General features: G+C 42.2%; 1 protein-coding gene across 7 annotated transcripts in view; it reads left to right on the top strand.

The window, feature by feature from the left end:
• Positions 1-9,957, top strand: part of CCNB3 (cyclin B3) — a 165,821-nt gene that overhangs the window by 55,884 nt on the left and 99,980 nt on the right. The window contains exon 1 of one of the 7 annotated variants that reach the window (XM_023731848.1): positions 2,829-2,883. The exons of the other annotated variants lie outside the window; for them this stretch is intronic. The gene's annotated coding sequence lies outside the window, so the exon portion shown is untranslated. Of the gene's footprint in view, positions 1-2,828; positions 2,884-9,957 lie in introns of those variants that run through there. 7 annotated transcript variants of the gene reach the window in all.

The following is a 9,957-nucleotide window of genomic DNA, read 5'->3' as shown; positions in this document are numbered from 1 at the left end:
TTTTCTCACTCCATTTGTTGCTTGGCTGAGTTCTTTATCTCTTCATTTGATGTTTTAGGGTTTCAGGATTGTTGTATTCTCTGTTCGGCTTAGTTTTTTGGATCTTTGCTGTGGAGGGACAGCGTGGTGCTTCTGCCTAGAGCGCCATTTTGCCGGAACCGGCTATGTATATTTTTACAAAAGAAAAATCCCTCCAAGGTCGAGTATGGAGGGTGTTGACATGTCATGGGGTTGTTAGCCAATGTAATAAAACAGTATGTGTACTGACTGTTTAAAGAGAAACTATTTGTTCTGTAAACCTTCACCTAAAGTCGAATAAAAAAAGATTAAAAAAAAAAGACGAGGAATTAAGCATGATACCCAGGTTTGTGTCTTGCGTCATAGGTTTACTGTTGTACAAATTTCTGAGATGGGGATTGTGGGGAAAGGATCAGTTTTGGTGAGGAGTTGATAATTAAGAGTTCTGTTTTGAACATACTGAGTTTTTAGATGTCTAGTAGGCATCCAGGGGGAGGTGTGGAATAGTCAGTTGGTTTTATGAGTTTGGAGTTCAGGGCCAGCTTTTAGACGATATTTAGAGTTGTGAATCTGGATGAAGTAACCTTAGGAGATTAAAAGAGAAGAGAGCCTGGGACTATGTAAATATCGTGCCTTTAATGTAGAGGCCACAAGATACTAAAAGGAGAATGGGCTGGTAATCTAGGCAGGGATGTAGTTTAGTGGTAGAATACCAGCTGTATATGTAGAAAGTCCTAGGTTTTATCCCTGGCTTCTCCGTTTTCTCTTTGCCTCCTCAGAGGACAGGGCATGGTTATGAATTCTGCCAGTCTTTTGTCAATTTCTCATATGTATATTTTCTGGTTCCTGGCACCAAGCAGGTGCTCCATAAATATTTGTTAAGCGAGTGAATTAATCTCTGAATGAAATGAATGAGAATATTGGGCTTGTAGTACCTTTTTTGCCACAGTGTAGCTTTGTGATGTTGGGCAGTTACCAAGCTATACTTTGGTCATCTGCTGTTGTTATTGGTTACTGTCAAGTAGATTCAGACTCCTGGCGACCCCATGTGTGCAGAGTAGTACTGCACTCTATAGGGTTTTCAAGGATGTGACCTTTTGGAAGCAGTTTGCCTGGCTTTACTTCTGAGGAGCCCCTGAGTGGGTTTTAACCGCCAACCTTTTGGTTAGTAGTCCAGCGCTTAGCCATTTGCATCACCCGGGAACTCCTTTGTCATCTGTAAAATGGCAATAATAAAAGTACCTATCCTATTGGGCAGGATTTAAAAGGATAAAAGATTTATAGCATTAGCATAGAGCTAGTGCTAAGTTAAAGGAGCCCTGGTGGTTCAATGGTTAAGCACTTGGCTGCTAACTGAAAGGTCCGTGGTTTAACCTACCGGCTGCTCCGTGATACAAAAGACCTGACTATCTGCTCCCTTAAAGATTACAGCCTAGGAAACTCTGTGGGGCAGTTCTACTCTGTACTATAGGAGCGCTATGAGTTGGAATTGACTCCATAGCACACAGCAATAATAACAACAGTGCTGAATAAAGGAACCTTGGAGGCGCAGTTGTTAAGTGCTCTGCTGCTAACCCAAAGGTTGGCAGTTCAAACCCACCAGCAATTCTGGGGGAGAAAGATGCGGCAGTCTGCTTCCGTAAAGATTACAGCCTTGGAAACCCTATGGGGCAGTTCTACTCTGTCCTATAGGGTCACTATAAGTTGGAATTGACTTGACAGCAACGGGTTTAGTTTTGGGGTTGTTTTGGTGGTGTAACTGGTTAAGCGCTCCAGTGCTAACCGAAAGGTTGGCCGTTTGAACCCACCCAGCTGCTCTGTGGGAGAAAAACCTGGTGATCTGCTTCCATGAAGATTATAGCCAAGAAAACCCTGTGGGGCAGTTCTACTCTGTCACATGGGGTCGCGAATCAACTGAAAGGCACACAATAACAACAGCACAGTGCTGAATTAATGTTAGCTACTATAGCTCTCTGCAGTTCAGGTGCTCATCCATAAAATAGGGGCAATTACTTCTGTCCTGCTTCCCTCACAGGGTCATTTGTGAAGCCTGCAGAAGTTAACGTTAGGCTCTACAAACCCATTGCCGTCTAGTCATTCGGATTCATAGCAACCCTATAGGACAGAATAGAACTGCCCCACAGGGTTTCCTAGGCTTTATGGAGGAACCCTGGTGGCTTAGTGGTTAAGAGCTATGGCTACTAACCAAAAGGTTGGCAGGTTGAATCCACCAGGTGCTCCTTGGAAACCCTATGGGGTTGTTCTGCCCTGTCCTGGGATCTACTCGATGGCAATTTTTTTTTAAATCTTTATGGAAGCAGACTGCCACAATTTTCTCCCACTGAGTGGCTGGTAGGTTGGAACCGCTGACGTTTCTGTTAGTAGTAGAGCACATAACCACTGTGCCACCAGGGCTCCTTTAGGCTCTATAAGGAGCTATTAATGTTTTAATTGGTTTTAGCCTACATTATACAGCCACTCTTTTCCATTCTCCCGCAGGGTTAAATGAAAACGTTTCTTTAAAGACATCCAGAACTCCAGCTTGTCTGCCTAACCCAGACTAACCAATTGTACTCGAAACCACACCCCAATGCGAAGCCCATTAGCCGCGGAGCTCTATTTTAAAATGTCCAGGCTTGCTCCTGCTTGCTAGCGAATGCGGGTCGCAGCTGTGCACGCTGATTGGCGCCCACCCCCCCGGCCCCCGCTGGCCAATCACCACTGCACTTCCTCCTAGGGCTGTGGTTTTCAAAATCTGCTACTGGGCTGATTGAAGGGAGCACTGCCCAGCTGTAGACCTACACGAGTCTTTACGACACCGAGACACCGAGCTCCGTTTATTTGGGGGTCTCTCCTGGTCTGGAGGTACGTCCATGGTTTTTCCTGCTCTACGCTCAGTCTTGGTGTGAAGTAGGCACCTTCGGACTAGTACTGCTCTGTCACCCGCTGGTCGGTTCTTGGGGTTGCTCCAGCACCGTTACCCTCTGTTTTATTTTGCCAGGATGCACGGCGTCCCTGTGACAAAACCTTTGTCTCCTTCTCCTGTTAGCAGTGTGCCGAGTGAGCCCCTTAAGAGGATGGGCAGGGAATGTGTATTGGAGGTGAGAAAGCAAAGCAAATGAGACTGGGTCCCTGCTTTTAGATGAAGCGACCAGGACACATGCCTGAATCAGTACATTTACAAAACGTCTTAAGTGCAGGACCGATTTCATCCACAAGTACTGAGGGATCAGACGTATTTAAGTCAGAGCATGCTACTTGAAGGGAGTTTTTTTGAACCTACAGGTTGAAGGATGTGAAGGAGGATGGAGATATTTATCCTCTCTCTTTTTTAATCCCTTTTACCTCCACTAGCTCTCTCTCTCTTCTACCCCCAATCTCAACCCATTTCAGCTCAGGCTTTTCCACTGCCCTCTCCTATGGTCCACTTAGAATCCTAGAATGTTAGAGGTTGAAAGGACCCTAGAACAGTGCTTCTTAAACTTTAATGTACATGTAAATCGCCTGGGATATTGTTAACTTTCAGATTCCGATTTGGTAGGCCTAGCTATGGGCCTGAGATTTTGAATTGCTAACAAGCTCCCAGGTGATGCTAATGTTGATGGTCCATGGATCACACTTCCAATAGCAAGAGGGCTTTGATCCCATTGCCTCATTTTATTAGGTGGGGAAACTGAGGACCAGAGACGAAAAGGGACCCGACATCACCCAGTCAGCTAGGGGCAGGGCCAGAACCAAACTGTAGGCCTTCTTGCCAGCCCAGTGCTGCTTTCATTCACACCGTGCTGCCTTCCTTCCTCAGGGCCTTGCTGTCTATAACCTGCCTTTATGTATAAAATAAATACTCCTTCCTGTAGACTTTCTTGGTCAGCTTAGCTCCTCTTCTTCCCCTGTATGGGCCTCAGCACTAGCCCTGGGATACCCAGTGGGGTCTCCAACATCTATCAGCGTGTGTGTAGGGGAGACAAAAAGTCTGTAAAGTGGAAAGGATTCTGATTGTTCAAGTAAGGCTCAGGGTTCTGTAGGTGGTAGAAGCCAAGAGTGTTCTGCAGAGGGTTTTATGAAAGGATGTTTTGATGGTGTCAATCCCCCACCCCTACCACAGAGGCAGGGAAATTACCTAAGTTAGTGTGTGTATGCCTCAAAGCAAGTGATTAATGTCCAGGATAATGAAGAGGGTAAATGACAATCATTTGAATAACCTTATTTTCTCTGACCTTGAGGTTTAGTTAACCTGTAATATCAGAAGAGAATTTTCCAGCCTGTTGACTTCGGTGAGGTTTCTTCTTTCCTTTTGAAAGGTGAAGATTTCAGAGCATGAGTCTTTGATCATCCATAAAATAACTGTATGAGTTGTGAATAATAGTGAAGTAGTTTTCCTACAATGTAGATAAGGGTAGGTGTATCCAATTTAGCTTTATTGCTGCTTGGCTGAGTTTTGAAGGATGAGATGGAAAATAGGGTTGAATTTTGTGGGAAGAGAAGGAGAGTAAGAAGACACACCACTTACTGAATGCTTACCATGCAGCAGGCTTCTTATATACAAATTTACATTTCAGCAACAGATCTCCTCTGCAAGTAAATGGTGTTATAGCTGTTATGCAAATGAGGAAACAGACTCAGAACTGCTAAGTTGGCTAGTTTAGAAGGCCAATTGTTCAGACTCCAAAGCCCTTGCTCATTCTACCTCCTCACAATACTGCCTTTCTCTTTGGACCTTGGACTGTTTGGAATGTTTTTGAGCATGATCAGAGAGACTTCATGGCCACATGCCTGAATCCACAGATTAGAAAGAGCACTGGAAAGAGCTGGGTGATCTGTGCTGGATAATAGTTTGTGATCCTGGGTGGTAAGTCACTTAACACATCTGGAACTGTAAAATGGGGTGAATTGTACCTGCCCAGCCTACTCTCACAGTTTTGTTGTGAGGATCAACTGAGGTTATAAATGTGAAGGACACATACTTGTACTGGCTTTTCCTCACCTACAAAATGTTTATGCTTCTCCATCCAAAGCAAAACCCAAACCAGCTTTTCTCCTTTCTTAAACCTTTCCCTTAAGCTGTACTCTTCTCTGCTTCCATTTCTTACTACTCCAGCTTAGCCTTTCAGCCCCATTCTGACCCCTCCCTAACATATTCTTTGTGTGTGTATGTGTGTGTGTGTGTGTGTGTGTGTGTGTATTTGGAAATTTCACATCTTTGTTACACATGATGCACTTTTTATTTTATAATTTATTTTGTTGTTGAGAATATTCACAGCAGAACATACACCAATTCAGCAGTTTCAACATGTACAATTCAGTGTCATTGATTACATTCTTCCAGTTGTGCAGCCATCCTTACTCTCCTTTTCAGAATAGTTTCTCCCCCAGTAACATAAACTAACTTCCCCCTAAGTTTCCTGTCCCATCTTTCGAGTTGCTGTTGCCAATTGGATTCCATATAAATAGTTCTTAAAAGAGCACAGTGCTCAAGGCAGACATTCTTTACTAGTTAAGCTAAACTATTGTTTGGTTTTAAGAAAACTTCAGGAGATATTTTTGGCTTAAGGTTTAAGGTTTAAAGATTATCTTAGGACAGTAGTTTCAGGGCTTCATCCAGCCTCCATGGCTCCAGACAATCTGAATTCAACGAGAATTTGAAGTTCTGTTCTACATTTTCTCCCTTTTGATTAGGATTCCGCTATAGAATCTTCGATCAAAATGTTCAGTAATGGTAGACAAGCACCATCCAGTTCTTCTGGTCTCATGGCAAAGGAGGCAGCTGTTTATGGAGAGAATTAGCCACACATTCCATTTCTTCCTCTTATTCCTGACTTTCCTTCTTCTCTTGCTGTAGGTGAATAGAGACTAATTGTTGTACCTTGGATGGCTGCTTGCAAGCTTTTTAAGACCCCAGGCAGACACTATGCAATGGACTAGGAAATAGAGCGGAAACACTAAACATATTAGGCCAATTAACTGAGATGTCCCATGAAACCACGACCCTAAACCTCCAAACTAAGAGACCAAAACTTATGAGGTGTTGTACATAAGCAGCCTCAGCAGTTGCTCTTTTTGTTGTGGTGGTTGTAAATATATCTTTCACACAACTTTTGCCAATTCAAATTTTTACAGGTGTACAACTTTTTTTTTCAACATTTTAAAATTTTTATTGTGATTAAGGTGAAAGTTTACAAAGCAAATTAGCTTCTCGTCAGTTAATACACAAATTGTTTTGTGACATGGATTGCCAACCCCGTGATGTGTCAGCACTGTCCCCTTCTTTACCCCAGGTTCCCTGTTTCCATTTTTCCAGTTTTCCTGTCCCTTCCTGCCTTCTTGCCTTCGCTTTTGGGCTGGTGTGCCCATTAGCCTCGTATACATGATTGAACCATGAAGCACGTCCCTCACGTGCGTTATTGTTGGCCCTATAGACCTGTCTAAAGGGTGAAGGGTGAACCCCAGGAGTGACTTCAGTACTAAGTTAAAAGGGTGTCCAGGGGCAATACTCTTGGAGTGTCTCCACAGTCTGTGTCAGACCAGCAAGCCTGGTCAGTTTTTTTTGTATGTGTGTGAATTTGAATTTTGTTCTACATTTTTCTCCCACTCTGTCCAGGACCACCTCTTGTGATCCCTGTCAGAGCAGTTGGTGGTGGTAGCTGGGCACCATCTAGTTGTTCCGGGCTCAGCCTGGTAGAGGTTTTGGTAGTTGTAGTCCATTAGTCCTTTGGACTAATATTTCCCGTGTGTGTTTGGTCTTCATTCTTCGTTTCTCCAGCTGAGGTAGGACCAGTAGATGTATCTTAGATGGCCACTCACAGACTTTTAAGACCCCAGTCGCTACTCACCCACAGTCAGATGCAGAACATTTTCTTTATAGACTATGTATGCCAATTGAGCAAGATGTCCCCCAAGACCATGGTCCCCAGGCCTTAGCCCAGTAGCTCAGTCTCTCAGGGCATTTGGATGTGTCTGTGAAGCTTCTATGACTGTGCCCTGGTCAAGTTATGCTAACTTCCCCGGTGCTGTGTACTCTTTTACCCTTCACCAAAGTTACCTACTATCTAGTTAGTGTTTTTCCCTCCCTACCCCTCCTCTCCCTCATAACCATCAAAGATTGTTTCTTTCTGTGTGGAAACATTTTCATAATAGTGGTCTCATACAGTATTTGCCCTTTTGTGATTAACTTATGTCACTCAGCATAATGGCCTCCAGATTCATCCATGTTGTGAGATGTTTTGCAGATTAATCATTGTTCTTTATCATAGTGTAGTATTCCCTTGTATGTATGTACCATAGTTTGTTTATCCATTTGTCTGTTGATGGGCATTTAGGTTGTTTCCATCTTTTTGCTATTGTGAATACTGGTGCAGTGAACATTGGTGTGTGTATTTCTATTCGTCTGATGGCTCTTCTTTCTCTAGGATATATTCCTAGGAGCAGATTTGCTGGATTGTATGGTATTTCTATTTCTAGCTTTTTAAGGAGGCACCATATTGTTTTCCAAAATGACAGTAGCATTTTTCAATCTCACCAGCAGTGCATAAGAGTTCTAATCTCCCCACAACCACTCCAACATTTATTATTTTGTTTTTTTATTTGTGCCAGTAATGTTGGGGTGAGATGGTATCTCATTGTAGTTTTGATTTGCATTTCTCTAATGGCTAGTGATCGTGAGCATTTCCTCATGTGTCTTTTAGCTGCCTGAATGTCTTCTTTGGTAAAGTGTCTGTTCATTGCCCATTTTTTAATTGGATTATTTGTTTTCTTATTGTAGAGATGTTGGATTTTCCTATAGATTTTAGAGATTAGACCTTTGTTGGATATGTCACAGCCAAAATTTTTTTCCCAGTCCATAAGTTCTCTTTTTACTCTTTTGGTGGAGCCTTTTTATGATCATAAGTGTTTTAATTTTTAGGAGATCCCATTTATCTAGCCTATCTTCTGGTGTTTGTATATTGTTAATTATGGTTCGTACACTGTTTATGCCATATACTAGGGCCCCTAGGGTTGACCCTGTTTTTTCTTCCATGATCTTTATAGTTTTTGGTTTTATATTTAGGTCTTTGATCCATTTTGAATTAGTTTTGGTGTATGGTGTGAGGTGTGGGTCCTGTTTCATTTTTTTACAGATGGACATCCAGATTTGCCAGCACCATTTGTTAAAAAGACTGTCTTTTCCCCATTTGGTGGACTTTGGGCCTTTGTCAAAGATCAGGTGACTGTAGGTGATGGATTTACATCTGGGTTCTCAATTCTGTTCCATTGGTCAATGTGTCTGTTGTTGTACCAATACCAGGCTGTTTTGACTACCGTAGCTGTATAGTAGGTTCTGAGGTAAGGTAATGCGAGGACTCCTACTTTTTTCTTTTTCTTCAGTAATGCTTTACTTATCCGGGGCCTCTTTCCTTTTCATATAAAGTTAATGATTAGTTTTTCCATCTTGTTAAAGAATGCTGTTAGTATTTGTGTCGAGATTGCATTGTATTTGTAGATTGCTTTGGTAGAATTGACGTTTTCACAATGTTGAGTCTACCTGTCCATGAGCGTGGTATGTTTTTTCCATTTATGTAGGTCTCTTTTGGTTTCTTGCAGTAGTGTTTTGTAGTTTTCTTTATATAGGTCTTTTACGTCCCTGGTTAGATTTATTCCTAAGTAGTTTATTTTTTTAGGGGCTATTATAAATGGTATTGTTTTCCTGATTTCCTTTTCATAGTTCTCTTTATTGGTGTATAGGAACCCAATTAATTTTTGTATGTTTATCTTGTATCCTGCTATTCTGCTGAATCTTTCTATTAGATCCAGTAGTTTTTTGTGGAATCTTTAGGGTTCTTTATGTATAGTATCATATCATTTGTAAATAGGGATAGTTTTACTTTTTCCTTACCAATATGGATGCTCTTTATTTCTTTTTCTTGCCTTATTGCTCTAGCTAGGACTTTCAGCATTGTGTTAAATAGAAGTGGTGATAAAGAGCATCTTGTCTTGTTCCCATTCTCAAGGGGAATGTTGTCAGCCTCTCCATTTAGAATGATGTTGGATGTTGGTTTTGTATAGATGCCCTTTATTATGTCGAGGAATTTCCCGTCCATTCCTGTCTTTTTTTTAAAAGTTTTTAATTGTACTTTAGATGAAGGTTTACAGAATAAATGGTTTCTCATTAAACAGTCAGTACACATATTGTTTTATAACATTGGTTAACAACCCCAGGACATGTCAACACTCTCCCTTCTCGACCTTGAGGACATTTTTTTGGTGAAAATATACATAGCCAAAGTTACACCATTTTGAAAATTTCTACATGTACAACTCAGTGACATTGATTATATTCTTCCAGTTGTGCTACTATTCTCACTATCCTTTTCCAAATTATTCCATCACCATTGTCTTCAACTCACTGTCCCCTAGGCTTCCCATCAAACCTTTTGAGTTGCTGTTGTCAATTTCATCTCACGTAGATAATTCCTTTCTTTTGTACCTTAGATGAAGGTTTGCAGAACAAATTATTTCTCATTAAACAGTTAGTACACATATTGCCCTGTGACAATGGTTAACAACCCCATGACATGTCAACACTGTCCCTTCTTAACCTTGGGTTCCCTATTACCAGCTTTCCTGTCCCCTCCTGCCTTCTAGTCCTTGTCCCTGCACTGCTGTGCCTCATTAGTCCTTTTGTTTTATGAGGCTGTCCAATCCCCGGCTGAATGGTGAATTTCGGGAGGGGCTTCACTACTGGGCTAAAAGGGTGTCCGGGGGCCATACTCTCGGGGTTTCTCCGGTCTGTCAGGCCAGTAAATCTGGTCTTTTTTTGTGAGTTCGAATTCTGTTCTACATCCTTTTCCAGCTCTGTCCAGGACCTGCTATTGTGATCCTGGTCAGAGCAGTCAGTGGTGGTAGCCAGGCACCATCTAGCTGTACTGGACTCAGTCTGGTGGAGGCCTTGGTAGCTGTGGTCCA

The sequence above is a fragment of the Trichechus manatus genome, unplaced genomic scaffold (assembly GCF_000243295.1).
Source record: "Trichechus manatus latirostris isolate Lorelei unplaced genomic scaffold, TriManLat1.0 scaffold00046, whole genome shotgun sequence".
Taxonomy (NCBI): Eukaryota; Metazoa; Chordata; class Mammalia; order Sirenia; family Trichechidae; genus Trichechus; species Trichechus manatus.
The sequence above is the reverse complement of the archived record's forward strand: the minus strand, read 5'-3'. Positions and strand labels throughout refer to the sequence as shown.